Source organism: Pteropus vampyrus, unplaced genomic scaffold (genome assembly GCF_000151845.1).
Source record: "Pteropus vampyrus isolate Shadow unplaced genomic scaffold, Pvam_2.0 Scaffold1, whole genome shotgun sequence".
Classification (NCBI taxonomy): Eukaryota; Metazoa; Chordata; class Mammalia; order Chiroptera; family Pteropodidae; genus Pteropus; species Pteropus vampyrus.
In genome coordinates, this window is record NW_011888782.1 from 21869292 (window position 1) to 21881717 (window position 12426).

The 12426-nt window shown below is 33.1% G+C and overlaps 1 protein-coding gene across 7 annotated transcripts in view; it reads left to right on the forward strand.

Annotated features, from left to right (window-relative positions):
* Window positions 1–12426, forward strand: part of ZNF148 (zinc finger protein 148) — a 108216-nt gene that overhangs the window by 82012 nt on the left and 13778 nt on the right. The gene's annotated exons all lie outside the window — the stretch shown is intronic.

Consider the following 12426-nt stretch of genomic DNA (forward strand, 5'->3'; position numbering starts at 1 on the left):
AACAATTTATTGCCACTTTCATTAGTTTGTTTGTTAAGAGTATACATCACAGCTCATCTTTTTTCCTTCCTTCAATAAATCAATGTTAACTGTCATGACTTGGCTTTAACGTCCAAGCCCAATAAATTACTTTGAAATCGAATTTTATAATAATGTAGAATATATTTAAAGTGACAAAAGGAAGTTTTTGTGAAATAGCTGTTTCCTTAGTTGTTTTAACAAGTTTAGAGTAGGTGAAATTAATCATTTACATTAATTAGCCTGGGGGAGGGGAGCAATACCACTTCTTTTTTCTTACTATTTCTTGTATATAGCTCACTCTATCAAGAAAGTTGTAATCCTAATAAGTTGGAAACTTCCAGTTTTTCAGTTAAGTTATTAATGATTTAGAAACATATTTCAGAAGATTACTATGAAGGAACCAATACCTTAAAAAGTTAAGTCTCATTTTGGAGCAAACATTTATTTTGTTTTTGTTTTTTTTTGACTAATGTAAAACCAAGTCTTATATGTAACCTTGATTTAGTAGACTGTCAACTTTTGATGTCTCTAAGCGTGGTGAAGTGTTTCTTTAGAATTTATTTTTAGTGTTTTGCCTTTTTGTGACATTATATAAGCAGAGTTGGTAGATTTGTACAATTCGATTCTTACATTTAAATAGAGTTGAGAATGATGGTGGTAATATATGAATATTAAAAATATTAAAGTTCTTCATATTTCTCTATATTAATTAATTACTCAAGCAAGTACCTGCAGTACCCAGGAAAGGAGATCCATGGACAATTGTAGTTTCGAAGAAGCAACCATTTCTTCCTAATAACTTTCCTTAACTTCCTTTGCCTCTAACAAGGAAGCGTGAATGTTACTGGTCTCCTTAAATAAAACTTCAACTATGCAGTGTATCTGTATGCTTTGATGTTCTACTTTTCAAATGCACATCACCCATTTCAGTTTAAGTAAACATTTATTCAGATGAAAGGGAGTATACTAGGCACTTTGGGAAAAAGAACAACTTTTTTGATTTTAATGTGACTTATAGCTAAATTTAAATTTCTATACAGTAATAAAAAACCTGATCAGATAATGATAAGTGAAAGTGGTTAATTATTTTTGTATGCTTTTAATACCTATTAGATTTTGTTGGTTTATTAATTCATTCAACAAAAAATTGCTGAGCCTTAAGTATTTTTTAGGTACCAGAAATATAGAGCTAATATAAGACAGTTTCCTTGGAGTTTATAGTCTAATAGTATAGACACACATGTAAACAAGCACAGTGTAATAAGTGTTGCAGAGTTTTATACAAAATGCTGTTGTGTCCTGAGGAAGAGGCAGATGTGCTGTCTGTTGAAAGCTACACAGGGAAGGCAACACAAGAAAACTGTAGGAGGCTCATTTCAAGGCGGGGAGGGGAGAAGGAGGAGGGGGAGAGAAGGGGAGGGAGGGATGAGGAGGGAGGAAGGGAGAGAGAATGAGAATCCGATAAAAAGATTTTTGAAACAATACTTAACCTTTACTGCATGCTCTGCTGTTTTCTGTTCTAGTAAATTCTGGTCACAATCCTCTAATCTCACTGTTTGGGAAAACAACTTGTGCTAGGCCATTGGGTATCTTGAAGAGCAGATATTGTGCTAAATATTTTGTTAAATATCTTATTTACTCACATTAATCTTGAAAGAGAGGAATGATTACTATTCCCATTCTTTTAGATGAGGAAATAGTATAAAGCACACAGAAATTAAGAAACTTTTCTAAATTTATATGATCTAGTATATGATAGATCCAGGATTCCAGCTCAAGTCTCTGTGACTCCAGAGTACACATGCAAAATCACTAACAATGGAGAATGGGATTAGAAGCAGAACAGTATCTTTTGGCATTTTTAAGATTTTCTTGCTTTGCCACCAATCCTCCTTTGGGTTTGGTTACATTTAAATGCGACTGAAGCAAATGCTGGAGTGTTCTCATAGAGAATATATTTAGAAGAATGTAAGGAATTGAAAGGAACCAGGACAAACCAGTCACTATCATTTTTTAACAGAGAAAAGTTTCTTTTGAAAAGAGACTCAGTTTTACCCCATTGATCGTGTCCTCCCCGCATCAGCTCCCAGGAACTTAAATGTAAGGAGACTAGATTTTCTTTCTTTATTCATTTTCTTGATTCTTTTTAATGGACTCTTTCTGAAGACAGATATTTTTGTCTTAGAATCAGCATACCTATAAGCTATACTAATCTGGGAATATATATTTAGAACCACAGATATGTTCTTCATTATTTATTATTTTGTCCTTACTGTTCTTTCATGTTTTAAATGACTTATTTTTGGAGAGGGGTAGTTCACTAAAGTTTACCCGTGTCAGGGCTTTCTCTCTCTTTATACTCTTAGTTTAGAAGAATACATTGAAATAGTTATGTCAGTAAAAAAGAGTTTGCTTATGTTTATCCACGTTTAAATTGTTAAGAAGGTAATGTAGTCACCTATGAACTGATTCTCAAAGATTGTGTTGTGAAAAGAATTACCAGTTCTTACAGGCTTTTTCCTTATAGCCTCCCTCATCCTTTTAGGCCTCATTATACTGTCTTCTCCAGTCTTTCAGCCCCCAAGCCCATTCTCCCCTCCATTTGCAACATGATTAAAAATCATTTCCTGCTTTGCTGCTCTTGCCACCAATAAAGAAATCTTCTGTGGCTTTTAAAAAAATCCAAGACCTAGCTTGGTTTGGTTTTCAAATAGAAAATTTTAAAACTCAGCCTGGATAGACTCTCACTTAATTCTATTTCCTAAATTTGTCCTAGCCTATGAAATACCATTTTAGGGGAGACTACTTTTTCATCCTGAGGCTGATCCTTGACTGCCAAAATTCAAATATACTTGGGACTGCTATTTTTAGCAGTTATGGAAGATTCATATCTTTTCTGTGAATGTAATATATTTGGGGATATGGGAGAGAAGGTGAATTCTTGGAGCAAAGGTTGAAGATAATCCTAATTGATCATTTTGTTTAGGGTCAGAATTACTGCTCAGGTACATACATACCAAAGTTAAACATTCATTTTATCTGAGTTAAACATGTTTAACTCAGATAAAAGCATCTGATCACATGCTAAATCACTGGTAGATTTACTATGTGATCAGATGCTTTTATCTGAGGTACCTTTTCCTTTGCATTTCCAAATGCGTATATAGAATGACATATATCCAGTTGTGTTCTTTTCTAGTCACCTTGTTATTTTACTCTGAGGAAATGATGGTCTTGTTGACGTTGGGAGAGAGTGTGAGATTGAGGAGTGAAGAACTTAAGTACAATATTCAGTATTTTATTTTAATTTTCTAAATTACTCTCAATAGTAAGTCAAGAATATCTATCTTGATATTCTTACTATTATAGCAAATTATGGTTGTTTTATATAGTTGTGCCACTTTTCATAATTTTTTATTTCGTTAGTAAAAATGTTATGAAACCATTTCTGTATATGGGGTAGTTTTTATAAAATGATTTTCCTCCCCAAAATAAAAGAGATTTTGAAAATAAGCCAAGTCATTCTGAAGTATGCACATATATTAGGTTTCTTTCCCAATAAAGGTTTTTTTTTTAAGCTTTAGTTCTTGAATGTGTACAGTTTTATGGATATAAATGTAATAAGAAACACTGGAAAACTTGTCTTCTGTGTAAGCATTCTTCATGCCTGAAAACTTATGTTGATATTCGTCTCCTCTTGTCTATGGCTTTAACTCACAACCATGTTTAATAGCTGAATAATAGCATTATTATTTTTTAAACCAGTTGAGCTAGTGGGGTGGAGTTAGAGAAAGTCGATACACCCTTGACTAAGCTCAGCACTTAGTATTTCCTTCAGTACAGTTCAGTTATTAATAAAAATTATAGTTTTCCTCTGATTATTTTAAAGCCCTAATTTATAGTTTATTAACTATAATGGAGAACTCTTATTAAAAGAAAGTGTAAAAGACCTAGATGGGGTTTAACTCTTCTTTGGAAGATGAAGGAAATAAATTTTGTTTGTGTTACTGAGAATGTTGTCTGCACTATCAGCTCTTGGCATTGTGATTGCTGAAGCCAGACGGCACTGGCATGGGCAGAGCTTGCCAAGAAAGATTAAGCAGGGAAGTACAGATTGCTGTGGCTGACATTCTCTGCTTTAACAAAGCTTTCAGAAACCAGATTTTTTTGCTCTGCAAAATTTTCAATAAGTCGCACTAAAATTTGGTTTTATGTAAAGCACATGTAAAAGTTTCACATTGTATAACTTCTCAGTAAAGATAGTAAAGAAACCATACACATATATACATATGTATGTATGTATAAAACACTATATAGTACTTTAAAGGTGTTTTACGGAGGGATAGGAAAAGTCGTCCAGAAAATTAACTCCATTTTAACATGCATTTGAACCGAAATATGGAGAATGAGTTTTCAATTAAGTGTATATATTTTGTGTATGAGTGTAATTACCCCTCCCCCTCAAATACATGTAAAGTGTTCTTTGTTGTAGTGTCTATAGTTTAAAAACAAATTGTTTGTTGTTCGTTATTTGTTTTGACAAGTCTGTAGCTTAACATATCTCTTGTAGTGGTCTCATTATTATTTATGTATCATCATTGAATGAATGAATGCATGAATTGTGTGACTCACAATTTGACAAATCCTATATAGTAGTATAGACAACCTGTGCTTTAGTTTACATGAAATAGACCAGTGAAGGCTCACATAGGTGGCTCCATGGAAGGAATAGAACTTAATTGGCCCTGTGAGGTAGATGTAGATTTTGTAAGTCCATGGGTTACATGGGAGTCAAGTGTCACCACAGGAACAGTAGTAAAACAGAAGCACATGGAAGCTAGGACCAAGAGGAAAATCTGGGGTGTACTGAAGTTGGGAATCTTTGGTAAAGCATAGATAAACAGATAGCAGATAATCAATTCAGAAACACATAGTAGCAAATTAAAAATCAGGCAGGCAAGCAGACATCAGAACAATTGTAGATGCTGGATAATAGGACAAGCGATGTGTCAGACATGCTAGTTTAAAAGAACCAGAAGGAGACAGGTACTTTAGGATAGTTAAAAGGCTAGAAATTCCTAAGAATTTATCTCTATCAGAAGCTAATAATGCTATCTAAATTTATTGAGTACCTATTCTCTTCTAAGCACTGTATTAAACAATGCTTAAGTTATCTTACTTTGTCCTCACAGGACTCCTGTGAGGAGGGAATTGTTGTTGTTATTAATTGTTATTTTATAGATAAAGAAACTAAGGGGGCAACATGATTAAATAATATGCTTCAGTGAGCACAACTCGGTAATGGCACAATCTAGGTCTTCAAAGTTCACGTCTTAACGAGTATGCTATTGAAAGGGGTAGATCAAGCACCAAGAAAATTTTGAGTTCACAAAAACTTTTGGAGCTTTTTATTTCATCCAACTAAAAGCAGAGGCACTCCTGGACCTGGCCTTATGACTTGTGGGTATTTGGGTATGCTTACTAGAAATGAAGTCTGTGGATGTAGGAGTAAGAGCATATTCCTGCTGGTATGGAGTGAGCAAAGGCAAGGTGGACAACATGTAAATGACTATTCTGAGTAGAGCAGAAAGGAGTGGGTAGAATAGGGATACGGAATTAAAACTAGAATGCTTGATTTTACATCGTCAAGCCTTGATGCCAAACTAAAGAGTGTCAAATTTATCCTGTAAGCACCATATAGTATCATAGGATTTAACTTGTATGATGGAAGAATATTACTGTTTTTTAAAGAAATCTGAAAATTGGGCAGATGTGCTACTTTTTCGTTAACTGTAACTAATATTTAAAATTATAATGTATTTATATAATTGTGGATTTATTAATCGCATTTACTTATAGATATTAAAAATTTTTTTAAACAAATGAAAACAGTAGTGTTATACTTCAAGGACTGTAGTATCGCTTCAGTTTTGACCAGTTTATGAGAAGTACACAAAACTTGGAAACCACTGAATAGTACAGTGGACTTTAAATTCTCTTCATTTTTTAACATTGCAGGATACACTGAATTTCAGAAAAAGAACTGTAAAAAGACTCCCCAAATTTAACTTAGCACATAGAACTTCCTAATTTCTTTTTTAAGTTACTCTGACAACAATTTATTTTTGATGTTTTGGTTTTATTGTGTTTTTAAAAATTGTTTTCATACTTTAGAAAACACGATTAGTCTAGAACATGTTAGTTTCTCTTCTTTTGTTAGTTTGCCTTCCTTTAATGTGGATTCTTAACCTGCTCCCCATCCCCAAATTATTTTACATTCTACAAAAGATGAAGCATTAAGACAGTCGAGTCTAGATCTAATGCTTTGTTTTACAAATCCTTTGACACTGTATTCTTTTGGAAAAATACTCAGTTACTTGAACTCAAATACCTGAAGACCTTCAGGAATCTGCCATTTTGACAACTGCTACTACTTATTATTCCAGAATTTAGTTAAATGGATGACCAACATTCATGCCTTTCAGATCTTGAATTCATTAAGTTTTCAGATGTCTGGATGGGCTGACAACAAAATTTTTTATTTGTTGATAATGTTTTTTTATTTGACTGACTTTTAATGATACTTAAACTCAGAATTCATATATTCTGTTTGGGCCTTTGATGGAAGAGTGGCTGACAAAATGTACTTTCTGATTTGGACACAGTCATGATGAAGAAATAGGATTTAGAATACTTAGGGTAATCGAAATTTACTTATGGGTCATTCATTCTTATTTTTCTGGATATTTTTTTAAGATGTTTAGTTGTTATCTCTGAAGAGTTTCTATTTTACAAAAATGCTTAAATGTTATTTTCAACGCCCATTTGAATTTTATCAAAGTGTCTTGATATTCTTTGAAAGCAGCCACAGTAGGAAAAACAGCTTCTACCTATTTTGTATCTTGTTTTGATCTTCTGTAGATCTTTTGGGGAGAATCTAACTTCATGATACTGTTAAGAAACAAATGTAGGTTTTAGGATTGACATCTTAATGTAGTACTAGGTAGTTACTTCTCTATCCAGCTTCATCTCCCATGCTGCTTTTCCGCTGTTTGCATTATTGGTCATTGATGCAAGTACTTCTCTATTTCCAATAGAACTCTCTTCACAGCTGTGTGAAAAAGCTGATTACACAAAATAACTAAAAATTTATATTTCTCCCCCATTTAATTGTACCCCTCTGTGAATTCTTTAAAGGGCTTAATTGATTCTTTACCTACATTTTATTATCTATTTTGATTTTGCCTTTCTGATGGCACTTAAAGGATGACTGTTGAGTAAGAACTTTCAGTGCGCTTTTAAAATTATTCCAGAAAATACATTCAGTCAACCCTTAATTACTTGGTGGAATTGGCCAGATTGTAGATTACTTATTTAAAACTGGGGGAGTGGGGGTAGGGCGGGGGGGCAATTGTGAAAAATTAAAATGAATACCAGCACAAAGAAAGCAGCATACTTATTGCTGTTGTTTGAAACCACATAGTGTTCTACATAAGCCTTTTGTACTTATGTAATAGAGGAATTCTCTTTATCCTTAAAATCAGTCAGGTATGTTCTTGCCTACTTCATCTACCTTTTAGTTCTTTATCATAGGATAGAGGAGAAGGCCATTGAGTCTGATCACCTGTTAATTCTGGAGTCTTAAGAAAGTCTAATTTTATCCTTAGGAAAAATTTGTTCTTAAGACTTTTTTTTTATATATGACAATTGGGAGAAATGGATGACGGAACCTGAAACTGAAAGGTATTTTTTTTTTAAATATTAGAATTCCATGACAAACGCAGGGTTTTCCCTTATGTAGAAGCCATGGACATAAATATTAGGGACCATGCAAGAGACATTAAAGAGCTTAAGTGCTAAGCAGGAGTGGAGAAGAGAATTTTTACAGGGATAGGTAGAGGCTACCTACCAAAAGCATTCCTTGATGCTCTGCTTAGTCACTGAAACATCTTCATTATTATTTAGTAGGGAAATTTGCTCAGTGGCTAGCCATTGTTACTTAGCTTTTTATAATATTGAAAAGAAATTACAACTAAGAAATACACCGTGGTAACAGACTATTAGCAGAATAATAGCATTTTTAGTCATTTCACCCCTTGTATTTCATGTAATATTTTATATTTTCCAGCTGTTAAATTTATTGTTTTTACATTTTGGATGACAGTTCTTGAGTAGTAAATATATTTCTGAATAATGTAAACTTAAAGTTTATATTAAATCATTACTGTCCTGAATTGAGAATTGAAGCTACTACTTCTGTGACAGTCTGGATTTATTTGCTGAGCAGTGTTTGGGTTTTAGATTAATTTATTAGCTATTAATATTTTTTTCCCACTGCAGGAAAGTAACTTCTGAAACTAATCCCACTCTTTTTTTTCCTCCCTCAGTGAGACAGTTGCTTTTATAATGAAATTTCTTAGGAATGCCACTATGATACTCTGATGAGGGCCTGAACTTACAAACAAGATACTAAGACTAGGAATTGAATGAAATGGTTAGAAAGATATTTCAAAGGAAGAATAAATGTTGAAATTTAATAACAATTTAATCAGAAGGCACTAAGGAGTAAAATTAGTATAGAGTAATGGTTTTTAAGCTTTTATTGTGGAACCCTGGTTTTTAAATGAAATCCTACATGGAGTAACATCAATAGTCAATTAAAACAACAAGGCAAATGATTCCAAGTGGTGTCCTTGGCTCTTGATGAGTTGACAGATGTTATCAGTACTACTCAGTCATTAACTTATTCAAGGAGACAGTGCCAAGTTTGAAGTGACTGAAGAATTAGCCTCTATGGAACAACTATAGGCAAGAATATTAACAAAATGGAATTATACACTTTAAATGGGTGAATTGCATGGAATATGAATTAAATCTCAAGCTTTTTTCTTAAAAGAATACATGATAAAACATTTCAATATAATCTGACGTGGATTCTGCTAAAATGTGTTACAACTGATGGTAGGAGTAGTATATGTGGAGCAGAAAAAGTTTAGTTGTACTAATATACAAAGCTTGAGAAAATGTAAAGTATTTAAAGCATATGGCTATTTATTATATTACATGAGCAGTACTTTGTGGAAACATTTGAACATATTACATGTCATTGAACCAGTAGTGTTATCAGTAAACTACATTCACTCTGGTGAATTTAACCATCATTGGTTCCATGAATTTTTGTCTGATACGAAAGCCGGATATCTTCACTTAATCCTACTGTACAGCAGTTTAATATCTTAGAATTGGTAAAGTTTTTTTATTGGGAGTTTTTGAATGTAGAGCTAAGGTTAAATTTTTTCTGAATAAAATGAACCATTCTCAGCCACTATTATTAAATGCTCAAGAATGGCTTCGGAAATTAGCTTTCGCTGAAGACTTGACTGTGCTTCTTAATAAAGTCAGTTTACTATTACAAGGGGAAAATAATGTTCATAGTGAAACTTGTACTCTGGTAAAGTCATTTTGACAGCTGCTAACATCGAATCACAGAGTGATGCTTTATACACTTTTCATATTTTTACAAGTTAAAACAAGAAGCAAAATCACCATTCCCACACAAATATGAGGTAGATATTTTCTAAGCTCAAACTACACTTTGATCAGTTTTTGGATGTTAATGCAAGTTCCTATTTCAAAATCCATTAAACTATAACCCTACCTAATCTTCATTTGGAAGTAATCTGCAACATAATGACACGCTAAAAGGCAGATATCAAAGAGAAGAATCTAGTAGAATTCTGTAAATGCCTTCCAAGTGGTGAATAATTCTTAATTAAAATTTTGTTTTTATGGATTGATATCAGGACCTATCTTTGTGACGACAGTTTCGAAGATGGAATATATAAAATCTCATGCAGATGAGTATTAGTAGGTAAACATTTACAGTGGACTGATGGTAGAGAACATTAATTTTAAACTCCAGTTTGGTGAAATGCTGCCTCCTCCCATAAGAATAATTCCAGTCTTCTCATTAATATATTTGTATGGTAAAAAATTATATTCTGTCATCATCATCATTATATTTGAATTTCATCAATAAAAATTTGTGAAAGTTTTTTTCACTTGTTATATGAGTATATATACAATATCCTTGGTTTGTAGCTCTTTGCCACAAAGCTTAGTATATTTACTATCTGGCCCTTTATAGAAAAAGCTTGCCAACACCTGTTAAAGTTTTTTTTGAATGTCCTCCTCAGTTCTTAGACCTCTGTTTTGTTGGTGATCTTGCTATTTATTCTACCTCACTCTTGGTCATACCTTAGACTAGTGGTTGGTTACCAAACTACAACCTCTTCATGATTTAAATTTCTCATTTTTCACTCATTTGTTCATGCCTTCTAGTAGTACTTAGGTTTCAACAATCGTTTGTCTCCACGAAAACCTACATCCAGTGATTTTACCTCCTTTTCACTATCCCTTGTTTTCGTCATAGTTTCATCACTTTCCTTACCCAGGTTAAACTCACTCATCATTTATCATAATCACTCTCTTGCTTACTTACATACCCCTTGCTCCTTCTCATCCCTAGTACTCACTTGGCTGAATTACATACAACTTTGAGAACTTTGACTCTTTCCATACAAGGAATAAAACAAAGCTATGTTGAATTGGGGGGTCACTTTAAACTTCAAGTGGCCCCTTAATGACTACTAGACATCATTTACTTTTAGTCCATTAAGTCTAACACTCATCTAGATGCAGTCCATATTTCAGCCCAGGGGCCAGTTCCACCTGCTGCCTGTTACCGTAAGTAAAATTTTATTGGAACATAGCCATTACCCATTCCTTTATGTAATGTCTACTGCTGTTTTCTCTCTGCAGTAGCAGATTTGAGTAATTGTAACAGAGATTGTATGCCCTTCAAAGTCTAAAATATTTACTGTCTGATCTTTTATAGAAAAAGCTTGCCAGCCTTTCTCCTAAATATTGTATACTTTCTCCTTTCCATAAACCTCCATCATTTCCTCTTAACTCTCTCACTTTCAGCTGATTGCCTGCTTCCTATTTCACTGAGAAAATTGAAATAATCAAAAGAAAACTTCAACAAGTTCCTAGTACCTTATCTATTCATCCATGTGAAGTTTTGGTTTTTTGAAGGAGTGATAGTGATTTGTTTTATTTTGCAAAATAGCCGAAGATTTTTCCTCAGGATGCTTTGTGGAGATACGCATATAAATTGTTTAAATTTTCGCTTTCTTTTTTTATCTTAAAGAAAATACATTTTGTTGACTCCAGACTTCATTATTTTAAATTAAGATATAATTTACATACAGTAAGCTTTACCATTTTTAGTGTATATTCTATGTATTTATATACACTGTATACAAATATAAAGTCTTAATAACTAAAACATTTTGGTTCTGGCTTTGAATAGCCTACCCGTGGAACAGAATAGAAGGTCTAGAAAGAAACCCATGGAACTTATTAGTATATGATTATAATAAAATTATTTTTTTAAATGTAAATAAAATAAAAATAAAAAAGCTGAACTTCTCATAAATGGTGTTAAGAAAACTGGATAGCCATCTGGAAAAACAAAGTTTTTTCTGTACCTCACATTCTACCCTATGATAAAATCCAGATGTATCAGATTTAATGTAAAAGATGAAACTACAAATGTGTCATTGAAAATATGGGCAGATTGGAAGAGGAAACTCCTTTCTAAATAACACTTAAAATCTAATATCCATTCAAAGGAAAGATTGATAAATTCAGCTTTTAAAAATTAAAATTTCTAGTAGCCTGTCAACTTCACCCCCACTGTAAAAAAGGCCAGGAAAAAATTCTGGGACTCATACTGGCAAATGACCAGTCTCCTTACAAATCTCTTTTTTTTTTTAAATAATTTTTATTTTCCAATTATAGTTGACATACAGTATTAGTTTCAGATGTACAACATAGTGATTAGAGATTTATATAATTTAGGAAATGATCACCTTGATAAGTCTAGTATCCATTTGAAACGGAACATGTTTATTACAGTATTATTGACTATATTCCCTATGCTGTACTTTACATCCCCATGGCTTATTTCATGACTGGCAATTTGTACATTTTAATCCCTTCCCTCTTTTCAGCTATCCCTGCAACCCCCTTCCCAGCTGGCCATCAGTTTCTTCTCTTTGTTTCTGTTTTGTTTGTTCATTTATTTTGTTTTTTAAATTCTACATTTGAGTGAAATCATACAGTATTTGTCTTTGACTTATTTCACTTAGCATGATACAAAGTGATCCGCAGCTTGGTTGCTGCTTGTACTGGGCTTACGGCTGCTTAGCAAGAGGGATGTGGTACACCAAGGCCAGATGCTGCTTGTTTGGGGTTTATGGGTCTTTGAGAGATTTTAGGAAAGTCTGTAGCCTGAGCTGAGACAGGCTGTTTGGATGGAAAAGCTGCTGGAAGAGGCTT